A 27,122-nucleotide genomic window follows, 5' to 3' on the forward strand; every position below is an offset into this window, starting at 1 on the left:
TCTGTGTGCGTGAATGCAGAGTGTATCTGTGTGTGTGAATGCAGAGTGTATCTGTGTGAATGCAGAGTGTATCTGTGTGTGTGAATGCAGAGTGTATCTGTGTGCGTGAATGCAGAGTGTATCTGTGTGTGTGAATGCAGAGTGTATCTGTGTGTGTGACTGCAGAGTGTATCTGTGTGTGTGAATGCAGAGTGTATCTGTGTGCGTGAATGCAGAGTGTATCTGTGTGCGTGAATGCAGAGTGTATCTGTGTGTGTGAATGCAGAGTGTATCTGTGTGTGTGAATGCAGAGTGTATCTGTGTGTGTGAATGCAGAGTGTATCTGTGTGTGTGAATGCAGAGTGTATCTGTGTGCGTGAATGCAGAGTGTATCTGTGTGCGTGAATGCAGAGTGTATCTGTGTGTGTGAATGCAGAGTGTATCTGTGTGTGTGAATGCAGAGTGTATCTGTGTGTGTGAATGCAGAGTGTATCTGTGTGTGTGAATGCAGAGTGTATCTGTGTGTGTGACTGCAGAGTGTATCTGTGTGTGTGACTGCAGAGTGTATCTGTGTGTGTGAATGCAGAGTGTATCTGTGTGTGTGAATGCAGAGTGTATCTGTGTGTGTGACTGCAGAGTGTATCTGTGTGTGTGACTGCAGAGTGTATCTGTGTGTGACTGCAGAGTGTATCTGTGTGTGTGAATGCAGAGTGTATCTGTGTGTGACTGCAGAGTGTATCTGTGTGTGTGACTGCAGAGTGTATCTGTGTGTGTGGAATGCAGAGTGTATCTGTGTGTGTGAATGCAGAGTGTATCTGTGTGTGACTGCAGAGTGTATCTGTGTGTGTGACTGCAGAGTGTATCTGTGTGTGTGACTGCAGAGTGTATCTGTGTGTGTGACTGCAGAGTGTATCTGTGTGTGTGACTGCAGAGTGTATCTGTGTGTGTGAATGCAGAGTGTATCTGTGTGTGTGACTGCAGAGTGTATCTGTGTGTGTGAATGCAGAGTGTATCTGTGTGTGTGAATGCAGAGTGTATCTGTGTGTGTGAATGCAGAGTGTATCTGTGTGTGTGAATGCAGAGTGTATCTGTGTGTGTGACTGCAGAGTGTATCTGTGTGTGTGAATGCAGAGTGTATCTGTGTGTGTGAATGCAGAGTGTATCTGTGTGTGTGAATGCAGAGTGTATCTGTGTTGTGACTGCAGAGTGTATCTGTGTGTGTGAATGCAGAGTGTATCTGTGTGTGTGAATGCAGAGTGTATCTGTGTGCGTGAATGCAGAGTGTATCTGTGTGCGTGAATGCAGAGTGTATCTGTGGGCGTGAATGCAGAGTGTATCTGTGTGCGTGAATGCAGAGTGTATCTGTGTGCGTGAATGCAGAGTGTATCTGTGTGTGTGAATGCAGAGTGTATCTGTGTGTGGAATGCAGAGTGTATCTGTGTGTGTGAATGCAGAGTGTATCTGTGTGTGTGAATTGCAGAGTGTATCTGTGTGTGTGAATGCAGAGTGTATCTGTGTGTGTGAATGCAGAGTGTATCTGTGTGCGGAATGCAGAGTGTATCTGTGTGTGTGAATGCAGAGTGTATCTGTGTGTGTGACTGCAGAGTGTATCTGTGTGTGTGAATGCAGAGTGTATCTGTGTGTGTGACTGCAGAGTGTATCTGTGTGTGTGAATGCAGAGTGTATCTGTGTGTGTGACTGCAGAGTGTATCTGTGTGGTGAATGCAGAGTGTATCTGTGTGTGTGACTGCAGAGTGTATCTGTGTGTGTGAATGCAGAGTGTATCTGTGTGTGTGAATGCAGAGTGTATCTGTGTGTGTGACTGCAGAGTGTATCTGTGTGTGTGACTGCAGAGTGTATCTGTGTGTGTGACTGCAGAGTGTATCTGTGTGTGTGAATGCAGAGTGTATCTGTGTGTGTGACTGCAGAGTGTATCTGTGTGTGTGAATGCAGAGTGTATCTGTGTGTGTGAATGCAGAGTGTATCTGTGTGTGTGAATGCAGAGTGTATCTGTGTGTGTGAATGCAGAGTGTATCTGTGTGTGTGACTGCAGAGTGTATCTGTGTGTGTGAATGCAGAGTGTATCTGTGTGTGTGACTGCAGAGTGTATCTGTGTGTGTGACTGCAGAGTGTATCTGTGTGTGTGACTGCAGAGTGTATCTGTGTGTGTGAATGCAGAGTGTATCTGTGTGTGTGACTGCAGAGTGTATCTGTGTGTGTGACTGCAGAGTGTATCTGTGTGTGTGACTGCAGAGTGTATCTGTGTGTGTGAATGCAGAGTGTATCTGTGTGTGTGTGACTGCAGAGTGTATCTCCTGATAAAGAACACATTATTGTTTTACCAATCCCTATCATAATAAATATGTTTCTGTTGAAGAGATGACTTAACACCATTTACATCCTTGTACCACATAAATTACTTGTCCGCAAAGTTGATTGGCTAATCCCTATGTTGTACATTTAACACAGTATCATCCTCCCAGCTTTGATTCTCCATTGTATTAACTGGAGCCTATTTGACGAGATTCCGTAACATTCATTCAGATGCCAGCTTCATTTTGTTTCATGAAATGGTAATTTTTTTGTCCTGTGTTTAGCAATCACTTGGCATGTACTGTTGCAAAGTTCTGACCTCCTCTTAAGGCCTGAAGCAGCCCAGAGAATTTACTCCGCTGGAATGATGTTCCTGGTCCTTGGCTGTGTGTACAGGTGAGTGAGAATTTTCAGATCAGAAGTATGACTACTGCACTTTGAATTTTGCTCCGTTGTTGGAAACAATTTTTGTGCAGTCACCTCACAATTGTTGTGGTGCACCTGCAATATTATCAGCATTTATAAAATGATAGTATTCTGCTCTATCCCCACAACCCCTCCCAACCTACGCAACTTTGGTCACTAAGGACAATTTATCATGACCAATCCGCCTAACCTGCACATCTTTGGACTGTGGGAGGAAACCGGAGTACCCGGAGGAAACCCACGCAGACACGGGGAGAATGTGCAAACTCTGCACGGACAGTGACCCAAGCCGGGAATTGAACCTGGGTCCCTGGTGCTGTGAGGCAGCAGTGCTAACCACTGGGACGCTCATAGTATTGTTTAGAAAAAAGTGATGCGAAGAATTTCTTTGGCGCCTCTGCCATTCCTACATCTTCCACAATTAGCTGACGCCCTCATCTCCGATTATCCTAATCTTTATTTGTACTTTGTTCTTGAGGAAAGCCCTTATTATCTCCATTATGTATTATCTGTGCGCTCTTTTCATTTATTCCCTTTTAGACTTTCAAATTTCCATTTTCACCTTCCCATGTAGAAATGGGAGAGTATCGAAGGGCCAGAGAGGGAGTCAGGTTCAGGGCAGGGAACTATTGAATTATCCATCACATACCCCATGATCAGTACCAATGGCTCAAAGTGTGGTCCTGAATGGTGTTTCCGTTTTGTGGAGCAACTGAGTATCTGGGGTGAGGGGGCGAGTTGGGGTAGCTGGGGGCTGGTGAGACACAACTGAGTCAAGAATTGGAGAGGATTTTGTGGGGAGTTCTGTAGTCAGGAAATAGTTGTTCCTTGTTCCATTCACGACTGGAGATCTATTCCTGGTCCTGGGGGAAAACCATCGTGGGATATTTGGAAGAACTATTTGGGGAACGAGGGAGAGAAGTCAAAAGTCAGCTTTGACAAAGGGTCATCTGGACTCGAAACGTTGGCTCTTTTCTCTCCCTACAAATGCTGCCAGACCTGCTGAGATTTTCCAGCATTTTCTCTGTGGTTTAAGATTCCAGCATCTGCAGTAATTTGCTTTTATCAAAGTCAAAAGTCAAAATTTTGTAGAGTGTAAGTGAATGTACAAAGCATTCAAAATAAATTTTAGGAAGGATGTGAAGCGGAGGCTGGTACAGGAATTGAACCCACGCTGCTGGCATTGTTCTGCATTGCAAACCAGCTATTTAGCCCACTGTGCTAAACCAGCCCCTATTCAAGAGGTAATTTTATGAAGGTATTAAAAATTAAGGGCCCTGGACAGAGTAGATTGGGAGAAACTGATCCCGTTGACAGAGGAAACTTGCAAAATAAGCAATGGTGACCTGTAAAGGTGCGATGCAGCTCCCCATCACGTCGGGAGTGAAGCATAGGAGCAGCAGGAGGCCATTCGGCCCTTCGAGCCTGCTTTGCCATTGATTATGATCATGGTTCATCATCCAACTCAACAGCCCAATCCCACTTTTCCCCATATCCTTTGATCCCCCCCACCCCCCTTCACTCTAAGTGCTATATCTAACTGCTTCTTGAAAGCAGTGTTTTGGCCTCCGCTATTTCCTGTGGTAATGAATTCCACAGGCTCACCACTCTCTGGGTGAAGACATTTCTCCTCATCTTTGTCCGAAATGGTCTACCCCATATCTTCAGACTGTGCCCCTGGTTCTGGACCACCATCGGGAACATCCGTCCTGCATCTACCCTGTACAGTCCTGTTAGAATTATATCGTTTTCTGTGAGATCGCCCCTCATTCTTCTGAATTCGAGAGAATATAATCCTAACTGACTCAATCTCTCCTCATAGGTCAGTCTCATCATCCCAGGAATCAGTCTAGTAAACCACCGCTGCCCTCCCTCTAGAGCAAGAGCATCCTTCCTCAGATAAGGAGCCCAAAGTTGCCCACAATATTCCAGGTGTGGCCTCACCAAAACCCTATATGAAGTAGGTTTAATGACTGCGCCGCTTAAAAAGAGTTTTTGCTATCAAACCTCCCAGGAACTGGATATAAAATCAATGGATTTCCTTGTGTTTTGAATCAGAGGATTTGACTCTGTCCCAAATTGAGACCAGCTGAGTACTCAATCTCAATCAAAATAGCGTTCCCACAATGCCTGGTAGTTTGTGTTTTTGAAATATCCCACTTGCTTTTCTTTATTCCAAGTAACGTCTTTTTGTCAAGTGTGTAACGTTCTGATGTTTGGCAGGATGGAATTAGTGCACTAGAGAAGGTCTAGTCCCTGACTAGTTAAATGTTTATTGTTCAACAATAATGTGGATCAGATAACAATAAGAAAACCTATCACAGTCCACTAACTATAAATTACTATTATCTAAGAGCTACTACAAACGTGACTATCCACTACGTACAACGATTATCTCCTGACTTCCCGAGATAGCAGTGTCATGTGGTTGTTCTGTACTTCACTTGCTGGTTGGAGGTTGTATCTATCAGCATTTACATGATTGCTTACCCATATCATCACACAGTGGAATCCCAAAATACAAATGAGATAAATGTTCTTACCTCTCTTCCATTAGCATGAACCCACTCTACGTTTGGTTTCTCCTGGTTGGAGGAATGGTTAATAATTCCATGGCCAGTCTGTCTAGGTTAGGAATTACAGTGAAGCTTTAGGAAGGTGTGAAGGCCCTTGAGAAGATACAGAAGAGATTTACCACAATGACTCTGGGGATGAGGCATTTTAAGAAATTTGGCCGAGTTTTGAGAGGGTCCAAAAAATAAAAGGTTTAGAATTATTTCAAAATGTTCCCATTAATTGATGGTACAAGGACGAGGGGGGCAAAGCTTTAAAGTGTTGAGCAAAATATGGAGAGGAATGTGATGAAGAACTTTCATTGTACAGAGAGTGATAATGACCTAGAACTCGCTGTCTACCCAAGGATGGTGGAAGCTGCATCAATAAATTATTTCAAATGGAAATTTGAGGGAAATAACCATGCGGAACACGAAGATAGAACAGGGATTAAACTGACTGGACTGCTCTGGAGAACCAATACAGACTACTTGAGACAAATGGCCAATCATTGACTTGGATCTTAGCTCAATACATACCTCCAGTCCCCTCCCCTGCCTCCTGGCTCTGTCTGCCCCTGCAATGCCATCCATACTTCCTTTTTCGCTAATGCAGTTTAATTGCTGTAAACTGAGCAACAAGTTGTCCTCCAGGTGTGGTTAAACATTTTCTGGAAATTATTCCTTTTTTTTCCAGTTTCTACTTGTTCCACCCCCTATCCTATGGGATGATTGGTCCTCTTGCTCAGGATCCTCGCAGTCCAATGGCAGGATTGAGGTGGCTCGATTCCTGGGAATTCTAAACCTTATCAGAAGTCAAAAATGGGACATGGCCACTATTATTGTCACCGGCATAAAGTTGGACCAAAGATTTTGATGAATGGAGATCAGGACGTCTGCCTTTGCCTTAAACTTTTGATATGTTCTTTTCCGTCAAAGTTAGTGATGCACATACGACTGTCCCTTTGAAACTGGCCTGTGTAATAGTCAATTAATAAAGCATATGCTTTATTCTCAAGGTATTTTTTAAAACTTGGAACTAGCCAGAGTTGCAAGAACTTTGGGCTGCGGTGTTGAACTGCGATTATGGAATTAAAGACATCCACATTTTTACAAAACTGACTGCTTGTTTGTAGGAATCTGCAGAACCAGCTTATTGCCTGTTGTGGAACTGTATAGACAAGCTATCAACTGATGGCAGTGTCAATTATTCAGCAGACTAGTACTTGATAGGAAGTCCAAGCTAATTTATATATTTTTTTTGAAATGTGTGTAATTGTACAATAAAAATAACTTTAAACATTGTGAAATATATTCAGCATAGAACTGAAAAACAGGTGAGAGGTTTAGCAAATTATTCTTCCTTTTTGCCTGTCCTCGATGGCCTCCTGTTTTTGTGACCTGTGCACATAACAAAGCAGAGAGAAAGATTTTTAACTGATCTTTTGTTATGATATTGATGTGAAAACTGTGCAGCTCATTCTTGGCCCATTTCTCTGCCGGTTGGAACAATAATTTAAATATTTAATTCACTTCAAAATGGCCAATTGTTTATTTTTACTTCTGCTATACCGAGGATAGAAGAGACTTTAACCAGTAAACACAATCATTGATTTATTATCATACAAACTTCTTTTAAAACAAGTTGCACAACTGGTTAAAATACAATTTGAAATTTGGGAGTGTAATGATTTACAACATTAAAAAAATTCCAACATTCCACCCATACACAAAACGAAGGGCGCAAGACAATAAAGGACAGCGTTCGCAGTTGCCCGGCCAGAATCGTGAAATCAGACACCAAATGCAATGCCCCAGCCCCTCACCAACAGGATGAATGTGTTCCAGGCTGCACACCATTGTGCCCATGCAATTTGTACAGCAGACGGCGTTGGCGTATCGTTAACAGGCCCACCCGGTATTCTCTGGGCCTCCAGCAATGCTCCACCTCTGGCAGGAGGAATTACTGACGGCGAGATTCACTTGTGCGGTGTGAAGTCGGGAAGCAGGTGCCATGGCTGCTGAAGGAGGAGGTGGTACATGTTCCCAAAGGTGTAACTGTGGGCTTCCGGTGCTGCCGCTGCCTGGTGTGGTGTCTGCCAGGGCCGGGGGAGTAGTGAGCGGTGACCAGGGGATAGCGATTTGTGTGTCCTGGCACGGGCTACCATTACTGCGGCCTGCAAGGCAGCCATCTTGTGGCGCACCTCACTGACCGCAGCCCGTGGTTCAGCAGAGCAACACCAGCTGTATGGGTGCCATTGCCTCATGTCATACCACCCCCTTCCTCACCCACACCTGGGTGCCACCCTGCCGTCAGGGCATCACGCAGCCCACCCAAGGAGGATACTGGACAGGGGCTGCTGGGCATACAGCTAGCACGTGTAGGGCCAGCCACAGGTACCCATGCCAGCAGGGTCAAGTGCTGGACCAGAGGCCGCTCCGGTGTCAGCCACCGACGGGTGCAGTGCAGAGGGCAGAGTGTCGGGGGAGGGTAACATGCGGGGCAGGGGCTGCAATGCAGGCCAGAGCCACCATATAACCTGTTGGGCCTGATCGGGCATGGAGAAATCCACCATGCTAACTTAGCCACACTTTAATAATAATAATCTTTATTATTGTCACAAGCAGGCTTCCATTGACACTGTAATGAAGTTATTGTGAAAATCCCCTAGTCGCCACACTCCGGCACCTGTCCGGGTACAGAGGGAGAGTTCAGAATGTCCAATTCACCTAACAGCACATCTTTCGGGACTTGTGGGAGGAAACCCATTGACCGGGAGGTGGCTATGGAAATAGTGGATGCATTGGTGGTCATCTTCCAGGATTCTATAGACTCTGGAACAGTTCCTGCAGGTTGGAGGGTAGCTCACGTCACTCCGATATTCAAAAAGGGAGGTAGAGAGAAAGCAGGGAATTATAGACCAGTCAGCCTAACATCGGTAGTGGGGAAAATGCTTGAATCCATTATCAAGGACTTTATAGCGGAACATTTAGAAAGCAGTGGCAGGATCAGTCAGAGTCAGCATGGATTTATGTAGGGAAAATCATGCTTGACAAATCTGTTGGAATTCTTTGAAGATGTAACCAGTACAGTCGACAAGGGTTAGCCAGTCGATGTGGCATATTTGGACTTTCAGAAGGCATTTGACAAAATCCCTCATAAGAGATTGTTGTGCAAAATTAAAGAGCATGGGATTGGGGGAAATGTATTGAGGTGGATAGAAAATTGGTTGGCAGAGAGGAAACAAAGAGTCGGGGTTAATGGGTCCTTTTCAGATTGGCAGGCAGTAACCAGTGGGGTACCACAGGGATCGGTGCTGGGACCCCAGCTATTCACAATATATATTAATGATTTGGATGAGGGAACAAAATGTAACATCTCAAAGTTTGCAGATGATACCAAGTTAGGTGGGAGGGTGAATTGTAATGAGGATGCAGGGATCCTACAGCAAGATCTGGACAGGTTGGGCGAGTGGGCAAACCAATGGCAGACGCAGTATAATTTGGATAAGTGTGAGGTTATTCACTTTGGAAGCAAAAACAGGAAGGCAGATTACTACCTGAATGGTTGTAATTGGGAGAGGGGAGTGTGCAGCGGGACCTGGGTGTCCTTGTGCACCAGTCGCTGAAGGTAAGCATGCAGGGGCAGCAGGCGGTAAAGACGGCTAATGGTATGTTGGCCTTCATTGTGAGAGGTTTCGAGTATAGAAGCAGGGATATGTTGCTGCAATTACACAGGGCCTTGGTGAGGCCACACCTGGAGTATTGTGTACAGGTTGGTCTCCTTCTCTGAGGAAGGATGTTCTTGCTCTTGAGGGAGGGCAGCAAAGGTTTACCAGGCTGATTCCAGGGATGGCGGGACATGAGGAGAGATTGACTAGGTTAGGATTGTTCTCGCTGAAGTTCAGAAAAATGAGGGGGGTCTCATATCATAGAACGATACAGCGCAGTACAGGCCCTTCGGCCCTCGATGTTGCACCGACATGGAAAAAAAACTAAAGGCCATCTAACCTACACTATGCCCTTATCATCCATATGCTTATCCAATAAATTTTTAAATGCCCTCAATGTTGGCGAGTTCACTACTGTTGCAGGTAGGGCATTCCACGGCCTCACCACTCTTTGCATAAAAAAACCCACCTCTGACCTCTGTCCTATATCTATTACCCCTCAATTTAAGGCTATGTCCCCTCATGCTAGCCACCTCCATCCGCGGGAGAAGGCTCTCGCTGTCCACCCTATCTAACCCTCTGATCATTTTGTATCGACTTATAAAATTCTAACAGGGTAATTGCAGGGAAGATGTTACCAACGATGGATGATTTGATTTGATTTATTATTGTCACATGTATTAGTATGCAGTGAAAAGTATTGTTTCTTGCATGCTGTACAAACAATGCATACCGTACCTAGGGAAGGAAGGAGAGACTGCAGAATATAATGTTACAGTTATGGCAAGGTGTAGAGAAAAGATTAACTGAATACGAGGTAGGTCCATTCAAAAGTCTGATGGCAGTAGGGAAGAAGCTATTCTTGAGTCGGTTGGTACGTGACCTGAAACTTTGGTATCTTTTTCCTTCCAGATGAAGGTGGAAGAGAGTATGTCCAGGGTGGGTGGGGTCCTTAATTATGCTGGCTGCCTTTGCGAGGCAGCGGGAATTATAGATAGAGTCAATAGATGGGACGCTGGTTTGCGTGATGGACTGGGCTACATTCACGACCTTTTGTAATTTCCTGCGGTCTTGGGCAGAGCAAGATCCATACCCAGCTGTGATACAACCAGAAAGAATGCTTCCTGTGGTACATCTGTAGAAGTTGGTGAATGTCGTAGGTGACATGCCAAATTTCCTTAGCCTTCTGAGAAAGTAGAGTCGTTGGTGGGCTTTCTTAACTATAGTGTCGGCATGGGGGGACCAGGACACCTGGGGGTGATCTGGACACCTAAAAATTTCACGCTCTCGACCCTTTCTACTTCGTTCCCATTGATGTAGACAGGGGCATATTCTCCACTACGCTTCCTGAAGTCGATGACAATCTCCTTCGTTTTGTTGACATTGAGGGAGAGATTATTGTCGTCGCACCAGTTCACCAGATTCTCTCTATCATTCCTGTACTCTGTCTCGTCATTGTTTGAAATCTGACCCACTACAGTGGTGTCATCAGCAAATTTGAAAATCAAGTTGGAGGGGAATTTGGCCACACAGTCGTAGGTGTACAAAGAGTATAGTAGTGGGCTGAGGACACAGCCTTATGGGGCACCGGTGTTGAGGATGATCGTGGAGGAGGTGTTGCCTATCATTACTGATTGTGGCCTATGGGTTAGAAAGTTCAGGATCCAGTAGCAGAGGGAGGAGCCGAGGCCCAGGCCACGGAGTTTGGAGGTGAGTTTCCTAGGAATGATGGTGTTGAAGGCTCAGCTGTCGTCGATAAATAGGAATCTGACATAGATGGCTTTGTTATCTAGGCCTGTCGGGAAGGTGAGTGAGTGCCTTTAAATTCGCTTACTTTTCAGCGAGAGCGGCCTCCGGATTTTCGGCGGGAGCAGGGGCCTGTCAGGAAGGTGAGTACCTGTATATAAGTTGGGCCGTTGCTAAACCCGAGACACTGCACTTGTAGTGTCTCCCATCCTTCTACCTCCTCTAACCTAAGCGGTTGAGGGAATATCAGGTAAGCTTTTCCTTTTTCTTGTTTTATCTAGAGGGGATGGCAGGGAAGGCAGTGCAATGTTCCTCCTGCAGAATGTTTGAGGTGAGGGACGCGGTCAGTGTCCGTGCTGATTTCATCTGTTTGAAGTGCACCCATCTCCAGCTCCTCCGAAACCGTTTTAGGGAACTGGAGCTGGAGCTGGATGTACTTCGGGTCATTCGGGAGGCAGAGGTGGTCATAGATAGAAGCTTCAGGCAGGTAGTTACGTCAAAGAATAGATAGATGGGTGACGGTGAAAGGGGCTAGGGGGGAAGCAGTCAGTACAGTGATCCCCTTTGGTCGTTCCCCTTAGTGACAGGTATACCGCTTTGGATACTGTTGGGGGGGGGGAAGACTTACCAGGGGTCAGCCATGGGGTACAGGTATCTGGCACGGAGTCTGTCCCTGTTGCTCAGAAGGGAAGGGGGGAGAGGAGAAGAACATTAGTCATTGGAGACTCCATAGTTAAGGGGATAGATAGGAGATTTTGTGGGAACGAGTGAGACTCGCAGTTGGTGTGTTGCCTCCCAGGTGCCAGGCTCCGCGATGTCTCGGATCATGTTTTCGGGATCCTTAAGGGGGAGCAACCCCATGTCGTGGTCCACATAGATACCAACGACATAGGAAGGAAAAGGGATAGGGATGTAAGGCAGGAATTCAGGGAGCTAGGGTGGAAACGTAGATCCATGACAAACAGAGTTATTATCTCTGGGTTGATACCCATGCCACATGCTAGCGAGTCGAGGAATAGGGAGATAGAGCAGTAGAACACGTGGCTGCAGGGGTGGTGCAGGAGGGAGGGTTTCAGATTCCTGGACAATTGGGGCTCGTTCTGGGGTAGGTGGGACCTCTACAAACGGGATGGTCTACACCTGGACCAGAGGGGTACTAATATCCTGGGGGGGGGAAGTTTGCTAATGCTCTTCGGGAAGGTTTAAACTAGTTCAGCAGGGGATTGGGAACCTGAATTGTAGCTCCAGTACACAAGAGGTTGAGAGTAGTGAGGTCATGAGTAAGGTTTCAAAGTTGCAGGAGTGTACCGGCAGGAAGGAAGGTGGTTTAAAGTTTGTCTACTTCAATGCCAGGAGCATCTGGAATAAGGTGGGTGAACTTGCAGCATGGGTGGGTACCTGGGACTTCGATGTTTTGGCCATTTCAGAGACATGGATAGAGCAGGGAGAGGAATGGTTGTTGCAGGTGCCGGGGTTTAGATATTTCAGTAAGCTCAGGGAAGGTGGTAAGAGAGGGGGAGGGGTGGCATTGTTAGTCAAGGACAGTATTACGGTGGCTGAGAGGACGTTTGATGAGGACTTGAATACTGAGGTAGTATGGGCTGAGGTAGTATGGGCTGAATTTAGAAACAGGAAAGGAGAGGTCACCCTGTTAGGGCTTTTCTATAGGCCTCCGAAAAGTTCCAGAGATGTAGAGGAAAGGATTGCAAAGATGATTCTGGATAGGAGCGAAAGTAACAGGGTAGTTGTTATGGGGGACTTTAACTTTCCAAATATTGACTGGAAACACTATAGTTCGAGGACTTTAGATGGGTCTGTTTTTGTCCAATCTGTGCAGGAGGGTTTCCTGATGCAGTATGTAGATAGGCCAACAAGAGGCGAGGCCATATTGGATTTGGTACTGGGTAATGAATCAGGACAGGTGTCAGATTTGGAGGTAGGTGACCACTTTGGTGATAGTGACCACAATTCGATTACAGTTACTTTAGTGATGGAAAGGGATAGGTATATACCGCAAGGCAAGAGTCATATCTGGGAGAAAGGCAATTATGATGCGATGAGGCAGGACTTAGGATGCATCGGCTGGAGAGGAAAACTGCAGGGGTTGGGCACAATGGAAATGTGGAGCATGTTCAAGGAACAGCTACTGCATGTCGTTGATAAGTATGTACCTGTCAGGCAGGGAGGAAGTGGTCGTGCGATGGAACCGTGGTTCACTAAAGCAGTGGAAACACTTGTCAAGAGGAAAAAGGAGGCTTATGTAATGATGAGACGAGAAGGTTCAGTTAGGGCGCTCGAGAGTTACAAGTTAGCTAGGAAGGCTCTAAAGAGAGAGCTAAGAAGAGCCAGGAGGGGACATGAGAAGTCTTTGGCAGGTTAAATCAAGGATGGGGCCTCACGGTAGCATGGTGGTTAGCATCAATGCTTCACAGCTCCAGGGTCCCAGGTTCGATTCCCGGCTGGGTCACTGTCTGTGTGGAGTCTGCACGTCCTCCCCGTGTGTGCGTGGGTTTCCTCCGGGTGCTCCGGTTTCCTCCCACAGTCCAAAGATGTGCGGGTTAGGTGGATTGGCCATGCTAAATTGCCCGTAGTGTAAGGTTAATGGGGGGATTGTTGGGATACGGGTTACGTGGGTTTAAGTAGGGTGATCATTGTTCGGCACAACATCGAGGGCCGAAGGGCCTGTTCTGTGCTGTACTGTTCTATGTTCTATAACCCTAAAGCTTTCTATAGATATGTCAGGAATAAAAGAATGACTAGGGTAAGAATATGACCAGTCAAGGACAGTAGTGGGAAGTTGTGTGTGGAAGCCGAGGAGATAGGAGAGGTGCTAAATGAGTATTTTTCGTCCGTATTCACACAAGAAAAAGACAATGTTGTCGAGGAGAATACTGAGATATAGGCTACTAGATTAGAAGGGCTTGAGGTTCATAAGGAGGAGGTGTTAGCAATTCTGGAAAGTGTGAAAATAGATAAGTCCCCTGGGCCAGATGGGATTTATCCTAGGATTCTCTGGGAAGCTAGGGAGGAGATTGCTGAGCCTTTGGCTTTGATCTTTATGCCGTCATTGTCTACAGGAATAGTGCCAGAAGACTGGAGGATAGCAAATGTTGTACCCTTGTTCAAGAAGGGGAGCAGAGACAACCCCGGTAACTATAGACCAGTGAGCCTTACTTCTGTTGTGGGCAAAGTATTGGAAAGGTTTATAAGAGATAGGATGTATAATCATCTGGAAAGGAATAATTTGATTAGAGATAGTCAACATGGTTTTGTGAAGGGTAGGTCGTGCCTCACAAACCTTATTGAATTCTTCGAGAAGGTGACCAAACGGTGGATGTGGGTAAAGCAGTTGATGTGGTGTATATGGATTTCAGTAAAGCGTTTGATAAGGTTCCCCACGGTACGCTATTGCAGAAAATACAGAGGCATGGGATTCAGGGTGATTTAGCAGTTTGGGTCATAAATTGGCTAGCTGGAAGAATGATGTGGAGATGCCGGCGTTGGACTGGGGTGAGCACAGTAAGAAGTCTTACAACACCAGGTTAAAGTCTGTTGGACTTTAACCTGGTGTTGTAAGACTTCTTACTAGCTGGAAGAAGACAAAGGGTGGTGGTTGATGGGAAATGTTCAGACTGGAGTCCAGTTACTAGTGGTGTACCACAAGGATCTGTTTAGGGGCCGCTGCTGTTTGTCATTTTTATAAATGACCTGGAGGAGGGCGTAGAAGGATGGGTTAGTAAATTTGCAGATGACGCTAAAGTCGGTGGAGTTGTGGACAGTGCAGAAGGATGTTACAAGTTTCAGAGGGACATGGATAAGCTGCAGATCTGGGCTGACATGTGGTAAATGGAATTTAATGCAGAAAAGTGTGAGGTGATTCATTTTGGAAGGAATAACAGGAAGCAGAGTACTGGGCTAATGGTAAGATTCTTGGTAGTGTGGACGAGCAGAGAGATCTCGGTGTCCATGTACATAGATCCCTGAAAGTTGCCACCCAGGTTGAGAGGGCTGTTAAGAAGGCGTATGGTGTGTTAGCTTTTATTGGTAGAGGAATTGAGTTTCGGAGCCATGAGGTCATGTTGCAGTTGTACAAAACTCTGGTGCGGCCGCATTTGGAGTATTGCATGCAGTTCTGGTCGCCGCATTATAGGAAGGATGTGGAAGCATTGGCAAGGGTACAGAGGAGATTTACAAGGATGTTGCCTGGTATGGAGGGAAGGTCTTATGAGGAAAGGCTGAGGGACTTGAGGCTCTTTTTGTTAGAGAGAAGAAGGTTAAGAGGTGACTTAATTGAGGCATACAAGATGATCAGAGGATTAGATAAGGTGGACATGGAGTGCCTTTTTCCTCGGATGGTGATGTCCAGCACGAGGAGACATAGCTTTAAATTGAGGGGAGATAGATATAGGACAGATGTCAGAGGTAGGTTCATTATTTGGAGAGTAGTAAGGGAGTGGAATGCCCTGCCTGCAACAGTAGTGGACTCGCCAACACTAAACGCATTCAAATGGTCATTGGATAGGCATATGGACGATAAGGGAATAGTGTAGATGGGCTTTAGAGGGGTTTCATAGGTCGGCGCAACATCGAGGGCCGAAGGGCCTGTCCTGCGATGTAATGTTCTAGGTGTTCCAGGGCCATGGTGATAGCGTCTGCTGTGGACCTGCTGCAGCGGGAGGTGGGGTTGATTTCTGCCATGGCTAACCTTCGAAGCACTTCATGATGATGGATGTCAGAGCCACTGGACGATAGGCATAAAAGCATGCTGCTTGGCTTTTTTTTGGTACAGGGATGATGGTCATCTTCTTGAAGCAGATAGGGACCACAGATTGTTGTGAAGAGAGGTTGAAGATGTCTGCGAATACCCCCGCGCAAGACATGAGTGCCCTGGGTGTGTCTAAAACCAGGGGGTCATCATCTGAGGATTCAGAATAAACCATTTCGGACAGAGATGAGGAGACATTTCTTCACCCAAAAAATTCATTACCACAGGAAGTAGTTGATGCTGCAGCATTGAATATATTCAGGAGGCGGCTGGATATAGCACTTGGGAAGAATGGGATCAAAGGCTATGGGGAGAAAGCAGGATTAGGCTATTGAGTTGGATGATCAGCCATGATTCTGATAAATGGCGGAGCAGGCTCGAAGGATCAAAAGGCTGCCTCCTGCTCCTATCATCTATGTATGTATGGAGATAACGTGCAGACTCCACACAGATAATGACCCAAGCCAGGAATCGAATGCATGGGGCTGTGAAGCAACAGTGCTAACCACTGTGCTACCATGCCTTCCATAACCCCTGCAGACAATGAATTTTGATATCCAACGAGGCATGGTTGCCATCATTCTAGCTGGCGCAACCCTAGCGGATGCACTGAGGCTGTATGGGCAGGAGCTGCTTGGGGAGGGCTTTGCAGGTGTACCAGTATTTCGGGCAGCACCAGGTGGAAAGGAAGGGGACATGGGACGGTCCCTCAATGGCTTGGAGTTCCTGAGGTTGGAGGAAGAGAGGAGGCAAGCATTGGAGGAAGCACTGGGCCTGAGGGATGTGTTTGACAGTGTTAGGTGAATGAAGTCAGGGAAAGTTCTGGGGCCTGATGGCTTTCAAAAAGAAAGAACAACACAGCACAGGAACAGGCCCTTCAGCCCTCCAAGCCTGTACCAGTCATGATACCAACCTTGGCCAAAACCATCAGCACTTCCTTGTGCCGTATCCCTCTATACCCATCCTATCCATGTATTTGTCAAGATGTCTTTTGAATGCCGTTAATGTAACTGCTTCCACAGCCTACCCTGGCAACGCGGTCCAGGCACTCACCACCCTATGTGTAAAAAACCTGCTTCGTACGTCTCCTCTAAACTTTGCCTTAAACTTATGCCCCCTGGTGACTGACCCCTCCACCTTGGGAAAGAGTGCCTACCCATCCACTCTATCCATGCCCCTCATAATCTTGTAGACCTCCATCAGGTCACCCCTCAACCTCTGTCTTTTTAATGAAAACAATCCGAGTCTATTCAGCCTCTCCACATATCTAACACCCTCCAGACCAGGCAACATCCTGGTAAACCTCCTCTGCACCCACTCCTGAGAAATGGGCCAGCCAATGAGGGTAGAGAGCCAGCCGCCCAACAGGCCGAGGAGGAGATAGGAAGCAGGTGCCATATCGTACCTTGCATGTAGTGGCTGCACCTGTTATTTGAGGACCTGCTGGACCGAGTGTCACCCAAGACTCCGGTTGAGCATGGGGACCATGTGAAATCTCTGCCAGAGCATAGCACACTTGGCACCGCGGGGGGTATAGGGAGGACAGCTGACCCTGGTGCCCATTAAGATGACGGTTGCCCTGAACATTTATGCCATAGGATCCCTCCAGGCGTTGTGTGGGGACCTGTCTGGGATCCGCACTGTCACGGAGGCCCTATGAGCCCGATTGGCTTTGATGTGGATGGAACCCATTGGGTTGCCCGGGAAGTGGGATTCGCCGCCATTGTCGGGATGTCCCAGGTCCAGGGGATGATTGACAGAATGCATGCCCCCCCCCCAGCTCATGAGGGGTCTTCATGAACCAAAAGTGGTTCAACTCTATTAACATGCAGTTGGTGTGTGACCACGAGATGTGCATCATGCATGTCTGCACCCAATACCTGGGCAGTGTGCACAGTGCCTTCAGCTGAGCACACTTTTTTTTAAAATAATTTTTATTGAAGAGATTTTTTACAAGAAAATATTTACCCCCCCTAACCATAGACTATTACACAATATTCCCGCTTAACAGATATCCCCCCCCCGCCCGACCCCCCGCGCGCGCTGTCCCTCCCCCCCCTCCCCCCCCCAAAAAACAAACAAAGCAACAATTAACATCAGACATGAACTGCGAACAAATTTGTCCGCATTACAACCTTAAATCACCCACCACACCCGTTGTTGCCACACCCCCCCCCCCCCCCCCGGGTTGCTGCTGCTGCGACCTCTGCACCCTATCTTTGAGCCAAAAAGTCGAGGAAAGGCTGCCACCGCCTGAAGAACCCTTGTACCAACCCTCTCAGGGCGAATTTGACCCTTTCCAACTGGATAAAGCTTGCCATGTCATTAATCCAAGTTTCCACGCTTGGAGGCCTCGCGTCCTTCCACTGTGTCAGTATCCTTCTTCGCGCAACTAGGGACGCAAAGGCCAGTACTCCGGCCTCTCTCGCCTCCTGTACCCCCGGCTCCACCCCAACCCCAAAGATCGCTAGTCCCCATCCTGGTTTGACCCTGGATCCCACCACCCTCGACACCGTCCTTGCCACCCCCTTCCAGAACTCCTCCAGTGCCGGACATGCCCAAAACATATGGACATGGTTCGCTGGACTTCCCGAACACCTGACACATCTGTCCTCACCCCCAAAGAACCGACTCATCCTTGTCCCCGTCATATGGGCTCTATGTAGCACCTTAAATTGAATGAGGCTAAGCCTCGCACACGAGGAGGAAGAATTAACCCTCTCCAGGGCATCAGCCCATGTCCCATCCTCTATCTGCTCTCCCAGCTCCCCCTCCCACTTGGCTTTCAGCTCCTCTACTGATGCCTCCTCAGCCTCCTGCATTACTTTGTATATGTCCGATATCCTCCCCCCTCCGACCCAGACCCCCGAGAGCACCCTATCGCTCGCCCCCCTGCTGGGGAGCAAGGGGAACCCTTCCACCTGGCGGCTAGCAAATGCCTTCACCTGCAAATGTCGAAACACGTTTCCCGGGGGGAGCCCGAATTTCTCCTCCAGCTCTCTCAGGCTCGCAAACCTCCCATCTACAAACAGATCCTTCAGCTGCCTGATGCCCACCCTGTGCCAGCTCTGAAATCCCCCGTCCATGTTCCCCGGGATGAATCTATGGTTCCCTCTTAACGGTGCCTCCATCAGACCTCCCACTTCCCCCCTGTGTCGCCTCCACTGCCCCCAGATCTTGAGGGTGGCCGCCACCACCGGGCTCGTGGTGTACCTCGTGGGAGGGAGCGGCCATGGCGCCGTTACTAGGGCCCCCAGGCTTATGTTGCCACAGGACGCCCTCTCCATTCGTTTCCAAGCTGCCCCCTCCCCTTCCATCATCCACTTGCGCACCATCGATACATTTGCCGCCCAGTAATACCCCGAAAGGTTGGGTAGTGCCAGCCCTCCACTCTCCCTACTCCGCTCCAAGAAGACCCTCCTCACCCTTGGGGTGCCATGCGCCCACACGTAGCTCATGATGCTGCTCGTCACCTTTTTGAAGAAGGCCCTAGGGAGGAAGATGGGCAAGCACTGAAATAAAAACAAAAACCTCGGGAGGACCGTCATTTTAACGGACTGCACTCTGCCCGCCAGCGACAGCGGCACCATGTCCCACCTTTTAAATTCCTCCTCCATCTGTTCCACCAGCCTAGAGAAGTTCAACTTGTGGAGAGTCCCCCAGTTCCTTGCCACCTGCACCCCTAAATATCTAAAACTCTTTCCTGCTCTCTTCAACGGGAGTCTCCCGATTCCCTCTTCCTGGTCCCCTGGGTGTATCACAAATACCTCACTCTTACCCAAGTTTAGCTTGTACCCCGAAAAGTCCCCGAATTCTGCTAGCAGTTCCATCACCTCCGGCATTCCCCCTTCTGGGTCTGCCACGTATAGCAGCAGGTCGTCCGCGTATAGCGATACCCGGTGCTCCTCCCCGCCCCTTGTCAGCCCTCTCCACCCCCCTGAGCCCCTCAGTGCCATCGCCAACGGTTCAATTGCCAGTGCGAAGAGCAGGGGGGACAAGGGGCACCCCTGTCTGGTCCCCCGGTGGAGCCCAAAATACTCCGATCTCCTACCATTCGTCACTACACTTGCCGTCGGGGCCGAATAGAGCAGCTTCACCCATTTAATAAATCCCTCCCCAAATCCAAACCGCTCCAGCGTCTCCCACAGGTACTTCCACTCCACCCTATCAAATGCTTTCTCCGCGTCCAATGCCACCACTATCTCCGCCTCCCCCTCCACTGCCGGCATCATGATGACGTTTAGCAGTCTCCGCACGTTCGTATTAAGCTGCCGCCCTTTCACAAAACCCGTCTGGTCCTCGTGTATCACCCCTGGCACACAATCCTCTATCCTGGTAGCCAGGATCTTTGCCAGCAGCTTGGCGTCCACATTCAGGAGCGAGATAGGCCTATATGACCCACACTGCACGGGGTCCTTATCCCGCTTCAAGATCAGAGAGATCAGTGCCTGCGACATTGTCGGGGGCAGAGCCCCCCCCCTCCCATGCCTCGTTGAAGGCTCGCACCAGCACAGGGCCCACCAGATCCGCATATTTTTTGTAAAATTCCACCGGGAACCCGTCTGGCCCCGGCGCCTTCCCCGTCTGCATATGCCCAATCCCCTTGACTAGCTCCTCTAACCCTATCTGCGCCCCCAGCCCCTCTACCAGCTCCTCTTGGACCTTGGGGAACCTCAGTTTGTTCAAGAAGCCCTCCATCCCCCCTCCCCTCGTCGACGGCTCTGACTGATACAGCTCCTTATAGAAGTCTCTGAAAACCCCATTTACTTCTGGCCCCTTCTGCACTATGTTCCCACCCCCTCTCCCTTACTCCCCCAATTTCTCTAGCCGCATCCCGCTTGCGGAGCTGATGCGCCAACATCCTACTCGCCTTCTCCCCATACTCATAAATCGCGCCCTGCGCCCTTCTCCACTGTGTCTCCGCCTTTCTGGTGGTCAACAGGTCGAACTTAGCCTGCAAACTACGCCGTTCCCCCAGCAGCCCCTCCTCTGGTGCCTCCGCATATTTCCTATCCACGTCCAGAAGCTCCCCCACCAGCCTCTCCCTCTCCTGTCTCTCCCTCCTTTCCCTATGTGCCCGTATGGAGATCAGCTCCCCCCGGATCACCGCCTTCAGGGCCTCCCATACCATCCCCACCTGCACCTCCCCCGTGTCATTAATGTCCAGATATCTCTCAATGCTCTGCCGGACCCTCTTATACACCTCCTCATCCGCCAGCAACCCCACATCCAGACGCCACAGCGGACGCTGGTCTCGCACCTCTCCCATTTCCAAATCTACCCAGTGTGGCGCATGGCCTGAGACCGCTATGGCCGAGTACTCCACTTCCCGTACTTTCGGGATCAGTCCCCTGCTTAATACAAAAAAGTCAATTCTAGAATAGACTCTGTGGACATGGGAGAAAAAGGAATACTCCCTCGCCCTCGGCCTCCCAAACCTCCAGGGGTCCACCCCTCCCATCTGCTCCATAAACCCCTTTAACACTTCTGCCGCTGCCGGCCTCCTACTCGTCCTTGAACTCGATCTGTCCAACACGGGGTCCAGCACTGTGTTGAAGTCCCCCCCCATGATCAGGCCCCCTGCCTCCAGGTCCGGAATGAGGCCCAGTAGGCGCCTCATGAAGCCAGCGTCGTCCCAATTCGGGGCATACACACTAACCATCACCACTTTCTCCCCCTGCAGCTTACCCTTCACCATGACATATCTACCCTCTTTATCCGCCACCACCTCCGCCGCCACGAACGACACCCTCTTCCCTACCAGGATCGCCACCCCTCGGTTCTTTACGTCCAGTCCTGAGTGGAACACCTGTCCCACCCACCCCCTTCTCAGGCGGACCTGGTCCGCCACCTTCAAATGGGTCTCTTGTAGCATTGCTACATCCGCCTTCAGCCCCTTCAAATGCGAGATTACTCTCGTTCTCTTGACCGGCCCATTCAGCCCCCTCACATTCCAAGTGATCAGCCGGGTCGAAGGGCAGCCCGCCCCTTTCCCCTGCCAACTAGCCATATCCTGTCACCTGCTCGCCCCGAGTCAGCCCTCCCTTTCTGACCCGCTCCCCATGGCGATGGCGCCCCCCCCCCCCCCACCCCTCCAGTCCTCAACTTCTCCTCCCTGGCCTTTTCAGCAGCAACCCGGTGGCCCCCCCCTTCCCCCTCCCCCTCCCCCCCCCCCCCCACCCCCCTCCCCCCCCAGGCTAGGACCCTTCCTAGCCGCGACGCACCCTCCATAGTACTTCCGTGAGTCAGCTGGTTTACGCTGACCCGGCTGCCCCTGCCACACTCCGGCTCCTCCCGGCATGGGGGGACATCCCCCCCCTTACCACCCCTCCTTGACCCCGCTCCAGCGCGGGAAAGGGAGCCATTGCTGACCACGCCCCTTACTCCCACCCCCCTCCCTCCCCTGCCCCGTGCGCGGGAAACCAGAGGAAAGCCCGCGCTTTCGCCCTGCCCCTCCCCGCCCCTCCATCTTCAGTTCCACCCCCGTCCCCGATCTCACACCGATAAATACAAAACAACCAAAAACCCCACAAGAAACACATACCCCCGGCACTCCCCCCCCACCCCGCCCTCCCACCATAACATTATAAATAACAGGAAAAAGAGAGAAAAAACTGGTATAGAGAACAAAAAGGGTCCAAAAATACGGCCAAGTGAAAATCCAACCAAAAGAAAGCCACGTGTCCAGCTTAAAGTACCAGAGCGGCAACGACCGCCAAGTATCCCCTGGTTCTAGTTCGAGTCCAGCTTTTCTTCCTGGACAAAGGCCCACGCCTCCTCCGGGGACTCGAAATAGTGGTGCTGGTCCTTGTAGGTCACCCACAAGCGCGCTGGCTGCAGCATCCCGAATCTGATTCTCTTGGCATGCAGCACCGCCTTCGTCCGGTTGAACCGGGCCCGCCGCTTTGCCACCTCCGCACTCCAGTCCTGAAAGATCCTCACCGTCGAGTTCTCCCATTTGCTGCTCCTCTCTCTCTTGGCCCACCTCAGCACCCTCTCCCGGTCACTGAATCGCTGGAACCGAACCAGCACCGCCCTCGGGGGTTCGTTTGCTCTTGGCTTCCTGGCCATTACTCTGTAGGCCTCCTCCAATTCCAGGGGCGAAGGGACGGCCCCTGCCCCCATCAGTGAGCCCAGCATTTCTGCCACATACCCCTGGAGGTCCGACCCCTCCAGCCCTTCTGCCAGGCCCAGGATCCTCAGGTTTTTCCGCCTCATGCGGGTATCCATCTCCTCCAATCGGTTTTGCCATCTCAGGTGGAGTGCCTCGTGCACCTCCACCTTTCCCACGAGGACCGTGGCCTCCTCCTCCCTCACAGTCATCTCCTGCTGCAGCTCCCGAATTGACGCCTCTTGGGTCGCCTGTGCCCCCATCAGCCTGGTGGTCGTCGCGTTCATCGACTCCAGCAGCTCCACTTTCAGCTCCGTGAAGAAGCGCAGGAGAGCGGCCTGCTGCTCCTCCGCCCATTTCCTCCAGTCCTCGGGTGCGCCGCCGGCCGCCATTTTGGATTTCTTCCCCCGCTTTTTTCGGGGAGCTGCTGCCGCTTTTTTTCCTGCCCCACTTCGGGTGACGACCATAAATTTGACGGGGTTCTCCTCTGGGAACCTTCCCCCACCGGGAATTGCCGTTCCAGCGCCGTTAGGGGCCCTCCAATCGGCCCGAAAACACCTTCCTAACAGGAGCAGCCAAACGTGCGACTTAGCTGGTCATAGCCGCAACCGGAAGTCCCCAGCTGGGCACACTCAATGGTTCCCCACACCTTCAAGTTGTACCCCCAGGTGAGGGGTTGGCTCCCGGGTGACAGGGGTTATCAACTATGGTTGTGGCTGATGTCCCCTCTCTGGAGGCCACAGACTGACGTGGAGAACTGCTACACTGACAGCCATGGAGTGGCCAGGGTGTGATCAAATGGTGCCTCAGTGTGCTCAAGATGCATTTCAGGTGCCTGGACCATTCTGGAGCCCCCCCCCCCCCCCCCCCCCCCCCCAGTATAACACTGGGAGAGTCTTTCGCATTGTGGTGGTCTGCTGCGTTCTCCACCACACTGAGCATTCGAGGGTTAACGTGCTGAAGGAGGAGGACGTAAGCCAGGCCTTGGCTGACGAGGAGGCTGCAGAGGAGGGCCAGATGGGCAAGACATGGGGCCCAGGCAGAAACAGGAGGCAACACAACGTGTGCGGCTCGACCACCGCGCACAGGAGAATCTAATCGTCTTCAGGTTCATCGGCGATGCACCCCATTGGATGCAGGTGAGGCTGAGCGAGGGGTGGGTGTAGGTTGGAGGTTAGACTGGGATCTTTTGACAGACAAGGGTTTTTGTGTGAGGGTGAGGTCGATTGCAGATTATGTGGCGACTAACCAGAGCAGGTGGTGATAATGGCCACGTTTTGGGAGGTGTTGAAGACAGTGGTCTTCAGAGGGGAGGTTATTTCATTTAAAGAGCACATAGACAGGAAGCAGAGGGAGGGGTCGATAGGCCGAGGAGGAGGAGGCGCCGGATGAGGTCCCCCCCTGTGTATTGGCGTTGCATGTCCTTTGAGGACATTCCGGACCGGACGTACAGACGCAGACTGCGGATGAGCCGGGAGACAGTGAGACACATCTGCCACATGATGGCACACCTGGCACCGCGTGGGAGTGGGGGTGAACACCTTCCCGATGGCCATCAAGGTGACGGTCGCCCTGAACTTTTACGCCACGGGGTCAGTCCAGTCGCCGAGTGGGGACCTGTCCGGGATCTCATGGGCATCGCCGCACAGATGCATACACGGCGTCACTGATCGCCCTGCAGCCACCAGCAGATAACAGGCCGATGTTCTCGAACAGGAAGTGGTACCACTCCATGAACGTTCAGGTGGTGTGTGACCATCAGGTAAAGATCCTGCGCGTCTGCACCCGGTATCCAGGCAGTATACACAACGCATTCATATTGGCAAATTCGGTGATGCCCGACATGTTCGAGGTGTTCTCCCCCCCCCCCCCCCCCCCTCCCCCGGCTGCGGGGCTGGTTGCTGGGCGACAGGGGTTACCCATTGTGGTCTTGGCTGATGACGCCTATACAGAGGCCACAGAGCGACGCGGAGACCTGCTACAATAATGCCCATCCGGTGACCAGGGGTGTGGTCGAGGGGTGATTCAGGGTCCTGAAGATGTGCTTCAGGTGCCTGGACCACTCTGGAGGGGCCCTGCAGTACTCATCGGAGAGGGTCGGCCGCATCGTGGTGGCCTGCTGCATCCTCCACAATATAGCTCAGCAGAGGGGCGATGTGTTAGAGGAGGATGGGGAGTAAGGGCAGGCCTCGTCGGGCATGGAGGATGAGGGGGAGGAGGACAATGAGCAGGACATTGGGGCTGGCCAACCATAGGAGGTGTCATATGGCCGGTGTCCAGGCCAGCAGCCTGCAGTCTCTCCGCACCATGTCCTACCTCCTCTCTCTCGCTCAGCAGCCAGGATGCCAGTTTCACACGATTTTTAAAACCACAAGAGGACCACGCTGTTGGGAAGTCAGCCCATCTGAGGCGGTGAATCACGGAGGCCCCGAAGAATCAGGAGTCTGGCCCGCTAATGAGATGCCGGCTGTACTTTAAGACTGCGCGATGAGCGCCACGTTTACGTCTTTTTATGTGGTCGGAGAATCACGATTTAGCTTCAAACCACCTCGACCTGGATTTGGGCGTCGGAGTTATCTCCACCTGATCGCATTTCCCAATTTCGGCATCGGCTAATGCACAACACTATCACCAGGGCCATCGTGCAAGGGACACACTCACCGTGCTACACTTCACCGGCTAGGGGGGAGGGGGGAAGGTGACCAGGGACACGGACACCACCCCCACACCACCCACCCCTCCCCCACCCACACCCCCCTCACCACCCCCACCCACCCCCTCACCTCCCCCACCCCCCTCACCACCCACACCCCCCTCACCACACACACCCCCCTCACCTCCCCACCACCCACACCCCCACACCCTCCACACCTCCCCCACCCACACCCACCCCCTCACCTCCCCCACCCCCCTCACCACCCACACCCCCCTCACCACCCCCACCCACCCCCTCACCTCCCCCACCCCCCTCACCACCCACACCCCCCTCACCATCCCCACCCACACCCCCCTCACCTCCCCCACCCCCCTGACCACCCACACCCCCCTCACCATCCCCACCCCCCCCCCCCCTCACCACCCACACCCCCCTCACCATCCCCACCCGCCCCCTCACCCCCCCCACCCCCCTCACCACCCACACCCCCCTCACCATCCCCACCCACACCCCCCCTCACCACCCACACCCCCCTCACCATCCCCACCCGCCCCCTCACCTCCCCCACCCCCCTCACCACCCACACCCCCCTCACCATCCCCACCCGCCCCCTCACCTCCCCCACCCCCCTCACCTCCCCCACCCCCCTCACCACCCACACCCCCCTCACCACCCACACCCCCCTCACCACCCACACCCCCCTCACCACCCACACCTCCCCCACCCAAACCCCCCTCACCTCCCCCACCCCCCTCACCACCCACACCCCCCTCACCACCCACACCCCCCTCACCACCCACACCCCCCTCACCCCCACCACCCACACCCCCCTCACCACCCACACCTCCCCCACCCCCCTCACCACCCACACCCCCCTCACCTCCCCCACCCCCCTCACCCCACACCACCCACACCACCCACACCCCCCTCACCACCCACACCCCCCTCACCCCACACCACCCACACCTCCCACACCCCCCTCATCTCCCCCACCCCCCTCACCACCCTCACCACCCCCACCCACCTCCCATCACCTCCCCCACCCCCACACCACCCACACCTCCCACACCCCCCTCATCTCCCTCATCTCCCCCACCCCCCTCACCCCCCTCACCTCCCCCACCCCCTCACCACCCACACCCCCCTCACCACCCCCACCCACACCCCCTCACCTCCCCCACCCCCTCACCTCCCACACCCCCCACCCACCCCCCTCACCTCCCCCACCCCCTCACCACCCACACCCCCCTCACCACCCACACCCCCCTCACCACCCCCACCCACCCCCCTCACCTCCCCCACCCCCTCACCTCCGCCACCCACACCTCCCTCACCCCCCTCACCTCCGCCACCCACACCACCCCCTCACCTCCCCACCCCCCTCACCACCCTCACCTCCCACACCACCCACACCCCCCTCACTTCCCCCACCCCCCACACCCCCTCACCTCCTCCACCACCCACACCACCCCCTCACCTCCCCACCCCCCCTCACCACCCACACCCCCCTCACCACCCACACCCCCCTCACCCCCACCACCCACACCCCCCTCACCTCCCACACCACCCACACCCCCTCACCCCCCTCACCTCCCCCACCCCCTCACCCCCCACACCCCCCTCACCACCCCCACCCACACCCCCTCACCTCCCCCACCCCCTCACCACCCACACCCCCCACCCACCCCCCTCACCTCCTCCACCCCCTCACCACCCACACCCCCCTCACCACCCACACCCCCCTCACCACCCCCACCCACCCCCCTCACCTCCCCCACCCCCTCACCTCCGCCACCCACACCTCCCTCACCCCCCTCACCTCCGCCACCCACACCACCCCCTCACCTCCCCACCCCCCTCACCACCCTCACCTCCCACACCACCCACACCCCCCTCACTTCCC

At 51.9% G+C, this 27,122-nt stretch overlaps 1 long non-coding RNA gene across 1 annotated transcript; it reads left to right on the plus strand.

The window, feature by feature from the left end:
- The first annotated feature begins 2,193 nt into the window (after positions 1-2,193).
- LOC119979418 lies at positions 2,194-6,810 on the plus strand. The gene is made up of 2 exons (XR_005463715.1): positions 2,194-2,688; positions 5,968-6,810. It is a non-coding gene; the product is annotated as an uncharacterized LOC119979418 (long non-coding RNA).
- The last annotated feature ends 20,312 nt before the right edge of the window (positions 6,811-27,122 follow it).

This window comes from Scyliorhinus canicula, chromosome 2 (genome assembly GCF_902713615.1).
Source record: "Scyliorhinus canicula chromosome 2, sScyCan1.1, whole genome shotgun sequence".
Classification (NCBI taxonomy): Eukaryota; Metazoa; Chordata; class Chondrichthyes; order Carcharhiniformes; family Scyliorhinidae; genus Scyliorhinus; species Scyliorhinus canicula.